The 13,895-nt window shown below is 43.1% G+C and overlaps 1 pseudogene; it reads left to right on the top strand.

The window, feature by feature from the left end:
* The first annotated feature begins 637 nt into the window (after positions 1-637).
* LOC124776781 lies at positions 638-1,046 on the top strand (annotated as a pseudogene).
* The last annotated feature ends 12,849 nt before the right edge of the window (positions 1,047-13,895 follow it).

Below are 13,895 nucleotides of genomic sequence, written 5' to 3'. Positions count from 1 at the left end.
CACCACTTTCCACATTCATGTCACAGTGTTGTGGCCAGAGTTACTGACTCTCGATCACGGGGCTCCAGCTTCCAATCCGGGCGATCCGGATTTATCTCCGTTGCGGACTGGTTGTGTGTGGTGTCCTCACAATCGGTTCATCCCCGTTTACCCTAAGACCAGCGAAGTGGCGTAAAATAAAACGACTAGTATCGGAAAGGAGACTCCCGCCAAAACGGCCATTTTCATATTTCCTTTCCACACCGATAATTAACCAATAAAGTCTTTTAGTATGACTTTGTTGGGTCTCGCACATCCCGTCACCAACCGAGCCAACAAACGCGGTCACTTTTATTCCACTCACTATCGCTCTCACGCTCTCACTGTCCTTCAACTGTCTCCACTGATTTTAATTTTGATTTGTTTTGGCACAGCACTTACAAAACAGAACGTACACCTGAACAGTATGGTATATACTCCTTCACGCTGACACCGCTGGACGGATTTCGGAGAAATAGGGATTGGATTTAGCTTACACCCTGTATTAACACATGCACTACGTTTGTACGCAGGTAGTACAAGAGGCGCACCGGTGTGTAATATACGATCTAAGAAGTAGTTGTTGTTTAATAAACAGTGAAAACTCTGATAATAAAAAATGGCTAATCCTGCTCTAAGAGATATGGTAGAAGAAGATCGGCTGCGTTAGTATTCTCAAGAGTTCGAGAATGCAAAAATGCTGTTGATCAGCGAGGTGCACATGCTGCTAGAGCACCAGAAGGCACAGAAAGTGCTGAGGAGGAGCAGGCATTCTCAGAAGTGTTCGTCAAGACACTGGGCTACACCAATCATTCCGAAAGTTCAAGAATAAAGACACAACTGCCACAGTACGTAGTCTGCTGGCACAAAAGAAGCTGCACAAATTTGAACTGGCTTCGTTAGCGAACTTGCGTCCGGAGAACCCCGAAGATGCAAAGTCGCTGATTCCGAGCTTGGAAGGGAGATTTGAAGATGAGGAGCTGCGACAGATCCTGGAAGACATACAGAAGCGGAGCCTCCAGAACTGATGATTGTGATCTGTGTACTGGATGTGTTTGATGCCTGGCTGCCGGCAACAAGTCGCAAATATTTATCGTTGTAGGTGATGATTGTTCTATTAAGCAAAGTTTTCTGTGTTGATTTTATATTCTTTGACAGGGTTTTTCTGGAATTTGTTTAATGGTCATGTAAGTTATTTTGCAACACAAGTGTGGTTTCAGTTAATACTCTCATTGATTGCATTTAAAAAACTGGTCAGCTGAACTTAGTTCGTAAATTACTCCAACCGACTTTACTTATTTTGTTATGGAACAGTGATATAATTGATTAGCAAATGAAACAAACAACAGGTAATTTAATTTTAAGAATAGGACACTAGAGACATCAGGATAGTTAGTAGTAGAAACCTACAGCTTCCACGGATTCCCCATTTTTACCTGTATTTAACATATTCGTGATGGCAATGTGATGTTGATTGGAATGTTGGATGTCTAGAGGAACTTTTATTCCAGAAACAGGGGATTGTGCTGCTGAAGAAAAAAATTAAAGGAACTAAAGTTGGTGTAGGGTTAGCGACTTCAGTAACTAATCTGAACGTTCTCGAATTCTAAACCCGCCACCGCCAAATTTTCCATTAATAGTCATCATTGGCGGTCGAAGACTTCTAGCATAAGAAGTCCTGCCAACGGCCTTGTCAAAGAGGGTGAAGGTGCAGACAAAGGTTAAGGGCACTCTCTTGGTCTTGGGGTGGGAAACTGTCCTTAATGGTGGAAGAGTCGGCAATAATCAACAGCATAAGGATGCAGAAGGCAATGGAAACCAATGCATTAAAGAGACGTAACGTGTATCCACAGGACATGTGGCCTTTAACTGAAAAAGTATCATGATGATCTCTCCGTTGTCAAAATATTCCGGAGTAGTTTCCCATTCGGAACTCCAGGAGGTGACTGCCAAGGGCGAGGTGATCATGTGAAAAAGATTCAATAAACAGCGAAAGGATAACGTTCTACGAGTCGGGGCGAGGAATGTCAGAAGCTTGGACGGGCTACGGAAGCAAGAAAATTTTAAAAGAGAATTTCAGAGGCTCAGTCTACAAATAGTAATGGTCAGTGAGGTGAAATGGAAAGAAGAGAATGATTTCTGGTAATGTGAGTATAGGGTAATACCAACAGCGCCAGGAAATGGTATAACGGTAGTAGTATTCGTTATGAATATGAAGGTAGAGTAGAAATGGTGTTACTGTGAGTAGTTCAATGGTAGGGTTGATCTGATCAGAATCGACAGCAAAGCAACACCGACAACGATAGTACAGGTATACATGCCATCGTCACAAACTGAAAACGAATAGATAGAGAAAGTATAAGAGGATGTCGATAAGATAATACAGTTCGTTAAAGGAGATGAAAATCTAGTAATGATGGGAGACTGAATGCAGTTGTAGGGGAAGGAGTAGAAGACACGCTTGGGACAAGGAATAAGAGAGTAGAAAGATTAATTTCCTGTAGTAAATTTCAGCCAGTAATCGCGACTACTCTGTTCAGGAATCACAAAGGGAGGAAATGTACTTGGAAAAGGGCGGGTGATACCAAACGATTTCAGTTAGATTACATCATGGTCAGACAGAGCTTCTGAAATCAGATATTGGACTGCAAGGCTAACCCAGAAACTGACATAGGCCCAGATCGCAGTTTATTAATGATGAAGAGTAGGCCGACGTTTAAGAGATTAGTCAGGAAGAATCAATATGTAAAGAAGTGGGATACGGAAGTACTAAAAAATGATGAAACATGTTTGGAGCTCTATGTGGTTATATACAGAGCAATGAAGAATAGCTCAGTAGGCAGTAAGGTTGAATAGAAATGGACTTCTATAAAAAGGGTAGTCAGAGAAGTGTGAAAGAAAACATAGTAGGTACAAAGAAGGTAACTGCGAAGAAATAGCAAAATAAGTACTTCAGATGATCGACTAAAGACGGAAGTAGAAAAATATTCAGAGGAAAGCTAAGACGACATGGTTGCATTACAAATCTGAAGAAATAGAAAAAAAAGTGACTGACGGAAGGACTAACTCAGCGTATAGAAATGTCAAAACGACCTTCGGTGAAATTAAAAGCAAGAGAGGGATTATTAACAGTGTAATGGTAATTGCACTGTCAGTTGAAAAGGAGAGAGCAGATTGGCGGAAAGAGTATACTGAAGGCCTGTATGAGGGGGAAAATATGGCTGATGTGACAGATGAAGAAACAGGAGTAGATTTAGAAGAGATAGGGGAACCAGTGTTAGAATCAGAATTTAAGAGAGCTTTGGAGGACTTAAGATCAAATCAGGAAGAAGGGAGACAAAACATTCCATCAGAATTTCTAAAATCATTGGGGGCATTGGCAACAAAATCACTATTCACGTTGCCGTGTAGAATAAATGAGTCTGTCGACATACAATCTGTCTTTCGGAAAAATATCATCCACAGAATCCCGAACACTTCAAGAGCTGAAAATTGTGAGAATTATCGCACAATCACCGTAACAGCTCGTGCATCCTAGTTGCTGACGGGAACAATATAAACAGAAGAATGGAAATGATAGTTGACGATGCGTTAGAAGACGATCATTTTGGCTTCAGGAAATGTAAGGGCAGCAGAGGGGCAATTCTGAAGTTGCGGTTGATAGTAGAAGCAAGACTAAGGAAATATCAAGACGTGTTCATAGGCCTTGTCGACCTGGAAAAAACGTGCGACAATGTAAAATGGTGCGCGATGTTGGAAATTCTGAGAAAAATAGGGGCAAGCTGTAGAAAGCGACGAGTAAAATATAATCTGTACATAAGCAAAGAGGGATTAATAAGAGTGGACGACCATGAAAGAAGAGTTCAAATTAAGAAGGGTATAAGACCAGGATGCAGTCTTTTGTGCCGGCCGCGGTGGTCTCGCGGTTCTAGGCGCGCAGTCCGGAACCGTGCGCCTGCTACGGTCGCAGGTTCGAATCCTGCCTCGGGCATGGATGTGTGTGATGTCCTTAGGTTAGTTAGATTTAAGTAGTTCTAAATTCTAGGAGACTAATGACCACAGCAGTTGAGTCCCATGGTGCTCAGAGCCATTTTTAGTCTTTTGCCCCTAGTGTTCAATCTATACCTTGAAGAAGCAATGACGGAAATAAATGTTCAGGAGTGGAATTAAAATTCAGTGTGAATTGATATCAATGATAGTTTCACTGACGACAGTGGTATCCTGAGAGAAAGTGATAAGAATTACATGGTCTACTGAATTGAATGAACTGTCTAATGAGCAGAGAATATAAATTGAGAGTAAGTCGAAAAAAGGCGAAACTAATGAGAACAGCGGGAAATATAACATTAGGGTTGTTGGACATGAAGGAGATGAAGATGTTCTGATACCAAGACAAGAAAATAATCACTGACGGACGGAGCAAGGAGGACATGAAAAGCAGACTAGCACAGGCAAAAAGAGCATTCCTGGCCATGGGAAGTTTACTAATATTTAACTTGGGGATTAATCCGAGGAAGAAATGTCTGAGAATATACAGGGCTATTACAAATGATTGAAACGATTTCATAAATTCACTGTAGCTCCATTCATTGACATATGGTCACGACACACTACAGATACGTAGAAAAACTCATAAAGTTTTGTTCGGCTGAAGCCGCACTTCAGGTTTCTGCCGCCAGAGCGCTCGAGAGCGCAAAGGGGCACAAAGGGGCACAGAGTCAAATGCTTTGAATTTTCGGCGCGGTGGAGATCATGATCAGCAATTCATGTCATGGTCTCCACGCTCTCCCGACTTAAACCCATGCAATTTCTTTCTGTGGGGTTATGTGAAAGATTCAGTGTTTAAACCTCCTCTACCAAGAAACGTGCCAGAACTGCGAGCTCGCATCAACAATGCTTTCGAACTCATTGATGGGGACATGCTGTGCCGAGTGTGGGAGGAACTTGATTATCGGCTTGATGTCTGCCGAATCACTAAAGGGGCACTTATCGAACATTTGTGAATGCCTAAAAATACTTTTTGAGTTTTGTATGTGTGTGCAAAGCATTGTGAAAATATCTCAAATAATAAAGTTATTGTAGAGCTGTGAAATCGCTTCAATCATTTGTAATAACCCTGTAGGTTTGGACCACAGCTTTGTAAACCAGAACAGAAGACAATCTAAGCATTTCAGATGTGGTATTACAGACAGATGTTGAAAATTAGATGGACTGATAAGTTAAGGAATTAGGAGGGTCTGCTCAGAATCGGAGAGGAAATGAATGTGTGGAAAACAATGACAAGGAGAAAGGGCGGGATGATTGGACATCTGTTAAGACATCAGGAAATGACTTCCATGGTACTAGAGGGACTGTGTAGGGCAAGAACGGTAGAGGAAGGCAGAGACTGAAATACATACAGCAAATAACTGAAGGCGTAGGTTGCAAGTGCTACCCTGAGATGAAGAAGTTGGCACAGGAGAGGAAATCGTGGCGGGTCTCATCAAACCAGACAGAAAACTGATGACTTAAAGAAAGAAAGAGCACAAGATACTTATTGAGTTGAAGAACGTAACGCGACATATGGAAGGATAACTACTATCAGAAAAACGTCTTTATTCTTTGACTTTTTACCTGTATCGTACTTGTGAAAATGCATTTATTGTTTGATATGACCTACATAATACGATTCAGCATAATGAATACTATGCTTACAGAATCCTTGAAGTGTTTCTCCATGAAACATAATTTCGTTGCATTTTAGCCGCTGTGCATCAGGCGTATCTTGAAGATACTTAGATGCTTGAAGGCTCAGGACGACAGTGATATTTAAATGAGGTGCTACAAAGAGACGTTGAATGTGGTACGCTTTTAGTGAGGCTGGATTTGATTATGATATGCGAGGTTATCTGCTGGTGAGAGGCACAGATGTGAGGGGATATGACGTTGTTGCCCGGAAAAATAGTATGAAATATGCGCTGCACCGAACTACAAATACCTTATTTTCTTTCTTCGTCGAGTAAATATGTTCGTTACTCCTTCACGCTTAAGCGTCTGGAAAAATTCGGACGAACGTACAAATGGCGATAACCTATATCCTACGGTTCGTCATAAATAGAAATTATTAATTTAATTTATCTCACAGAACAAGAACGACTAACATACACTACTGGCCATTAGAATTGCTACACTACGAAGATGACGTGCAACAGACGCGAAATTTAACCGACAGGAAGAAGATATGTGATGTGCAAATGATTAGCTTTTCAGAGCATTCACACAAGGTTGGCGCCGGTGGTGACACCTACAAAGTGCTGACTTGAGGAAAGTTTCCAACCGATTTCTCATACACAAACAGCTGCTGACCGGCGTTCCCTGATGAAACGTTGTGATGCCTCGTGTAAGGAGGAGAAAGGCGCACCATCAAATTTCCGACTTTGATAAAGGTCGGAGTGTAGCCTATCGCCATTGCGGTTTATCGTATCGCAAGACAACAACCATGTGCACGAACAGTTCGACGACGTATGCAGGAGCATGGACTATCAGCTTGGAGACCATGGCTGCGGTTACCCTTGACGCTGCGTCACAGACACGTACTGCGATGGTGTACTCAACGACGAACCTGGTTGCACGAATGGCAAAACGTCATTTTTTCGGATGAATCCAGGTTCTGTTTACAGCATCATGATGGTCGCATCCGTATTTGGCGACATCGCTGTGAACGCACATTGGAAGCGGGTATTCGTCATCGCCATGGCGTATCACCCTGCGAGGTGATGTGGGGTGCCATTGGTTACACGACTACATCTACATCTACATCTACATTGATACTCCGCAAGCCACCCGACGGTGTGTGGCGGAGGGCACTTTACGTGCCACTGTCATTACCTCCCTTTCCTGTTCCAGTCGCGTATGGTTCGCGGGAAGAACGACTGTCTGAAAGCCTCCGTGCGCGCTCTAATCTCTCTAATTTTACATTCGTGATCTCCTCGGGAGGTATAAGTAGGGGGAAGCAATATATTCGATACCTCATCCAGAAACGCACCCTCTCGAAACCTGGCGAGCAAGCTACACCGCGATGCAGAGCGCCTCTCTTGCAGAGTCTGCCACTTGAGTTTATTAAACATCTCCGTAACGCTATCACGGTTACCAAATAACCCTGTGACGAAACGCGCCGCTCTTCTTTGGATCTTCTCTATCTCCTCCGTCAGACCGATCTGGTACGGATCCCACTCTGATGAGCAATACTCAAGTATAGGTCGAACGAGTGTTTTGTAAGCCACCTCCTTTGTTGATGGACTACATTTTCTAAGCACTCTCCCAATGAATCTCAACCTGGTACCCGCCTTACCAACAATTAATTTTATATGATCATTCAACTTCAAATCGTTCCGCACGCATACTCCCAGATATTTTACAGAAATAACTGCTACCAGTGTTTGTTCCGCTATCATATAATCATACAATAAAGGATCCTTCTTTCTATGTATTCGCAATACATTACATTTGTCTATGTTAAGGGTCAGTTGCCACTCCCTGCACCAAGTGCCTATCCGCTGCAGATCTTCCTGCATTTCGCTACAATTTTCTAATGCTGCAACTTCTCTGTATACTACAGCATCATCCGCGAAAAGCCGCTTGGAACTTCCGACACTATCTACTGAGTCATTTAGATATATTGTGAAAAGCAATGGTCCAATAACACTCCCCTGTGGCACGCCAGAGGTTACTTTAACGTCTGTAGACGTCTCTCCATTGATAACAACTTGCTGTGTTCTGTTTGCTAAAAACTCTTCAATCCAACCACACAGCTGGTCTGATATTCCGTAGGCTCTTACTTTGTTTATCAGGCGACAGTGCGGAACTGTATCGAACGCCTTCTGGAAGTCAAGAAAAATAGCATCTACCTGGGAGCCCGTATCTAATATTTTCTGGGTCTCATGAACAAATAAGGCGAGTTGGGTCTCACACGATCGCTGTTTCCGGAATCCATGTTGATTCCTACATAGTAGATTCTGGGTTTCCAGAAATGACATGATACGCGAGCAAAAAACATGTTCTAAAATTCTACAAGAGATCGACGTAAGAGATATAGGTCTATAGTTTTGCGCATCTGCTCGACGACCCTTCTTGAAGAATGGGACTATCTGTGCTCTTTTCCAATCATTTGGAACCCTCCGTTTCTCTAGAGACTTGCGGTACACGGCTGTTAGAAGGGGGGCAAGTTCTTTCGCGTACTCTGTGTAGAATCGAATTGGTATCCCGTCAGGTCCAGTGGACTTTCCTCTATTGAGTGATTCCAGTTGCTTTTCTATTCCTAGGACACTTATTTCGATGTCAGCCATTTTTTCGTTTGTGCGAGGATTTAGAGAAGGAACTGCAGTGCGGTCTTCCTCTGTGAAACAGCTTTGGAAAAAGGTGTTTAGTATTTCAGCTTTACGCGTGTCATCCTCTGTTTCAATGCCATCATCATCCCGTAGTGTCTGGATATGCTGTTTCGAGCCACTTACTGATTTAACGTAAGACTAGAACTTCCTAGGATTTTCTGTCAAGTCGGTACATAGAATTTCACTTTCGAATTCAATGAACGCTTCACGCATAGCCCTCCTTACGCTAACTTTGACATCGTTTAGCTTCCGTTTGTCTGAGAGGTTTTGGCTGCGTTTAAACTTGGAGTGGAGCTCTCTTTGCTTTCGCAGTAGTTTCCTAACTTTGTTGTTGTACCACGGTGGGTTTTTCCCGTCCCTCACAGTTTTACTCGACACGTACCTGTCTAAAACGCATTTTACGATTGCCTTGAACTTTTTCCTTAAACACTCAACATTGTCAGTGTCGGAACAGAAATTTTTGTTTTGATCTGTTAGGTAGTCTGAAATTTGCCTTCTATTACTCTTGCTAAACAGATAAACCTTCCTCCCTTTTTTTGTATTCCTATTAACGTCCATATTCAGGGATGCTGCAACGGCCTTATGATCACTGATTCCCTGTTCTGTACATACAGAGTCGAAAAGTTCGTGTCTGTTTGTTATCAGTAGGTCCAAGATGTTATCTCCACGAGTCAGTTCTCTGTTTAATTGCTCGAGGTAATTTTCGGATAGTGCACTCAGTATAATGTCACTCGATGCTCTGTCCCTACCACCCGTCCTAAACATCTGAGTGTCCCAGTCTATATCTGGTAAATTGAAATCTCCACCTAAGACTACAACATGCTTAGAAAATTTATGTGAAATGTATTCCAAATTTTCTCTCAGTTGTTGTGCCACTAATGCTGCTGAGTCGGGAGGTCGGTAAAAGGAGCCAATTATTAACCTAGTTCGGTTGTTTAGTGTAACCTCCACCCATAATAATTCACAGGAAGTATCCACTTACACTTCACTACAGGATAAACTACTACTAACAGCGACGAACACTCCACCACCGGTTGCATGCAATCTATCCTTTCTAAACACCGTCTGTACCTTTGTAAAAATTTCGGCAGAATTTATCTCTGGCTTAAGCCAGCTTTCTGTACCTATAACGATTTCAGCTTCGGTGCTTTCTATCAGCGCTTGAAGTTCCGGTACTTTACCAACGCAGCTTCGACAGTTGACAATTACAATACCGATTGCTGCTTGGTCCCCGCATGTCCTGACTTTGCCCCGCACCCGTTGAGGCTGTTGCCCTTTCTGTACTTGCCCAAGGCCATCTAACCTAAAAAACCGCCCAGCCCACGCCACACAACCCCTGCAACCCGTGTAGCCGCTTGTTGCGTGTAGTGGACTCCTGACCTATCCAGTGGAACCCGAAACCCCACCACCCTATGGCGCAAGTCGAGGAATCTGCAGCCCACACGGTCGCAGAACCGTCTCAGCCTCTGATTCAGACCCTCCACTCGGCTCTGTACCAAAGGTCCGCAGTCAGTCCTGTCGACGATGCTGCAGATGGTGAGCTCTGCTTTCATCCCGCTAGCGAGACTGGCAGTCTTCACCAAATCAGATAGCCGCCGGAAGCCAGAGAGGATTTCCTCCGATCCATAGCGACACACATCATTGGTGCCGAGATGAGCGACCACCTGCAGATGGGTGCACCCTGTACCCTTCATGGCATCCGGAAGGACCCTTTCCGCATCTGGAATGACTCCCCCCGGTAATCACACGGAGTGCACACTGGTTTTCTTCCCCTCTCTTGCTGCCATTTCCCTAAGGGGCCCCATTACGCGCCTGACGTTGGAGCTCCCAACTACCAGTAAGCCCACCCTCTGCAACTGCCCGGATCTTGCAGACTGAGGGGCAACCTCTGGAACAGGAGAAGCAGCCATGTCAGGCCGAAGATCAGTATCAGCCTGAGACAGAGCCTGAAACCGGTTCGTCAGACAAACTGGAGAGGCTTTCTGTTCAGCCCTCCGGAATGTCTTTCGCCCCCTGCCACACCTTGAAACGACCTCCCACTCTACCACAGGTGAGGGATCAGCCTCAATGCGGGCAGTATCCCGGGCCACCACAGTCCTAGTCCGATCAGGGGATGCGTGGGACGAGCTGGCCGTCCCCGACAAACCCCCATCCGGACCCCCACAGTGATGCCCATTGGCAACAGCCTCAAGCTGTGTGACCGAAGCCAACACTGCCTGAAGCTGGGAGCGAAGGGATGCCAACTCAGCCTGCATCCGAACACAGCAGTTGCAGTCCCTATCCATGCTAAAAACTGTTTTGCAAAGAACTTCTGAACTAATCTACAGAGAGCGCAAACAAATCGACAAAATTTAAACGGTTATTAAAATACAAGATTGCCTAGTAAATGCAGTAATGCTGCTACTTGCGCACTGCTGACACTGTTCGGCGGCGGAAGGAGACTAAGCGAAATTACACTATTCAGGTACTAAAACGCGATGCTACACTCTCAAATACTATAATACGCCCGAAATTTATGAATTAAACAATGCAAGTACCAAAAACACGCAAAGAAATTAAGAATTAAACTATGTAACAAATGAGTGAGCTAGGAGTATACGACTTGCTGCTCAGCTGCTTATCCAACGGCGGCAGGGAGCACACTGACTGTGACCAACCGACACTGGCCGTTCAAAACAAAAACAGTAGACAAACGACTACGCGAATTTACTCTATTCAGGTACTAAAACGCGATGCTACAACTATCAAATACTATAATACGCCCGAAAATTATGAATTAAACAATGCAAGCACCAAAAACACGCAAAGAAATTAAGAATTAAACTATATAACAAACGAGTGAGCTAGGAGTATACGACTTGCTGCTCAGCTGCTTATCCAACGGCGGCAGGAGGCACACTCGGTCACCTCTTGTCCGCATTGACGGCACTTTGAACAGTGGACGTTCCATCGATGTGTTACGACCCGTGGCTCTACCCTTCATTCGATACCTGCGAAACCCTACATTTCAGCAGGATAATGCACGATCGCATGTTGCAGGTCCTGTACGGGCCTTTCTGGATGCAGAAAATGCTCGACTGCTGCGCTGGCCAGCAACCTCTCCAGATCTCTCACCAACTGAAAACGTCTGGTCAATGGTGGCCGAGTAACTGGCTCGTCACAACACGCCAGTCACTACTCTTGATGAACTCTGGTATCGTGTTGAAGCTGCATGGGCAGCTGTACCTGTACACGCCATCGAAGCTCTGATTGACGCAATGCCCAGGCATATCAAAGCCGTTATTACCGCCAGAGGTGGTTGTTCTGGGTACTCATTTATCAGGATCTATGCACCCAAATTTTGTGAAAATGTAGTCACATGTCAGTTCTAGTATAATATATATGTCCAATGAATACCCGTTTATCTTCTGCATTTCTTCTTGTTGTAGCACTTTTAATGGGCAGTAGTGTAAATAAATCAAAGATTGTAAAGATGTAGTGTCTCGCCTCAGAGATCATTTATTACTAACTTACATTACTAAGGGCATTGGAAATACATGACAGTAACGACACAAATAAAATTAAGCAGAAGTAACTGATTTTATTTGTGTCTTTACAGTCATTTATTTTAACAAGTTGTATTGAGTGAAACAATTTTATAGTTGTCATATGTATTTACTTTCCACACACATTGTAAATTACTAATGAAAGATCTCTGAGGGAAGGCACTATGTCCTTACATGGTTACAGTCTTTCTTTTGTTTACGTCACTGCATTTTAACGGCTATAAGAGGTGGTTTTGTTTTGAAAAATTACCTTCAAAATACTCGAAATTAGTATAAAATTTCCATCGATCTTAAAAATGGCCATATATTAAACCTATCTCTACGGGCAACGCTCGATTCAAATGGCAGCAGCAGTGCACCGATGCGACGAGCATAAGTTGCGGGTATTAACAGGCTTTGCTGAAACTGTCTCCTTCCAACCTCGCCATCGCAAATGCAGAACACCTTCTAGCCAATGATGCGTCGTTGCAGTTTACGGTGCCAGTGAACTTGAATTGAAAGTGATTTGTGTGAAACCTTAACGGCAGATATTTCACAGTTCGTATGGAAATTAATAGTAGCCAGATGAATCATGACACCTAAAAAAGAAACTTGTACATTACCATTATTTGCACGACGATTCTGATGTAACACACAGCAACGAACTTCCAAAATCTAAACGTTTCATCCGGTTTCGTCGATCGACCTGTGTTTAGAAAGCTATTAGTGTAAACCTAAATTGGTATAAATTACAGGCATGTAACGTGAACAGTACATGAGCTATTGGAGGTCAAAGTGGCCGATTACTATCGATCGCGTCAAGCCATAAGTACTCCACAGTTACAAGAAAAAATGGTAGTAGCATGCTTATAAATGTATTTATTCGCCTAGGTCTTTGTTTATATCCGATATATACTATTCATGAAGAGTTTGGTTAAATATTTACTGTGTTTTAGAAAGCACAGAGATATTAGGCTACTGGCCTATCTTTTGTTGCTATTCCTTTTATATATGTTTATTTAATTTTTTTATGTGTTTAATAATGTGTGTTAGAGCGTGTTTATGGTCCCGCCGTAGAAATATTTATTTAATTTCAAGTTATTTAAATGTAAATCCACTATTCCGTATGTGGTGCAATATGTTTGTGAGTGTACGTTGGCTTGGAGACATGGAGTGAGCGCTCTAGCCAATCAGAGCGCTCATTACTAAGAGAGACGTATAGAGGTTGGGGAGGAGCATCGTTTCCAGAGAGGACATGAGATTCTTCTGGTCAGTACAGCACAGTACACAGGAAGTGCTTGAGGTGACAGTTGGCGGAAAGACTTGGACAGTGGATCAGTTTGCGCGTGGTCGCGGAGGATAGAAATATTTTGTAGCGCCAACATGTGCTCTTGTGTGATTTCTGTGGCTTCTGCAGTGAAGACGTAGTATGCATTCAGAAGTGAATATCTCGCGAGCTATGTTGTTCTTCATTACTAATTACGTGAAGTAGGCATCTATTGTTTCCTTGTTATTCAACTTATATTTTATTTAATTGTTGGACCATTGACACCAATAAGTGTTTTGGAGAAATATACCGCATTCTCAAAAGTACTTATACTATTGAATTCATCATTTAAAGTCGTTAAGACAGTACCTACAGATTTTATGTAATTGCAATCTTTCATTTATACATTTATGTGTTACATTCATAATTCACAATTGCCGAGTGATAGAAACCTTTGACCATTCGATTCATGTGTGTATTCTTATTGTATACTGTAGACTCAGCTGTATTTGGCCTGTAATGCGGCAACTACGTATTCCAGCCCCTAGACAACGAATCCAGCCAAAACATTTAATTTTGTCACTCTGAGTCAGAGGGAACGTAGTTGAGGGCCACCATCACACCATATCATCAGAAAAAACATACACGATTGGCGGGCTGGTAAAGAAGAACTGAATGAAATTAGAAAGACTAAATATGCAAATAGAGGACTGAATGCGA

Source organism: Schistocerca piceifrons, chromosome 1 (genome assembly GCF_021461385.2).
Source record: "Schistocerca piceifrons isolate TAMUIC-IGC-003096 chromosome 1, iqSchPice1.1, whole genome shotgun sequence".
Taxonomy (NCBI): domain Eukaryota; kingdom Metazoa; phylum Arthropoda; class Insecta; order Orthoptera; family Acrididae; genus Schistocerca; species Schistocerca piceifrons.
Note: the sequence above shows the minus strand (reverse complement) of the source record. Positions and strands in the feature narration are given on the sequence as shown.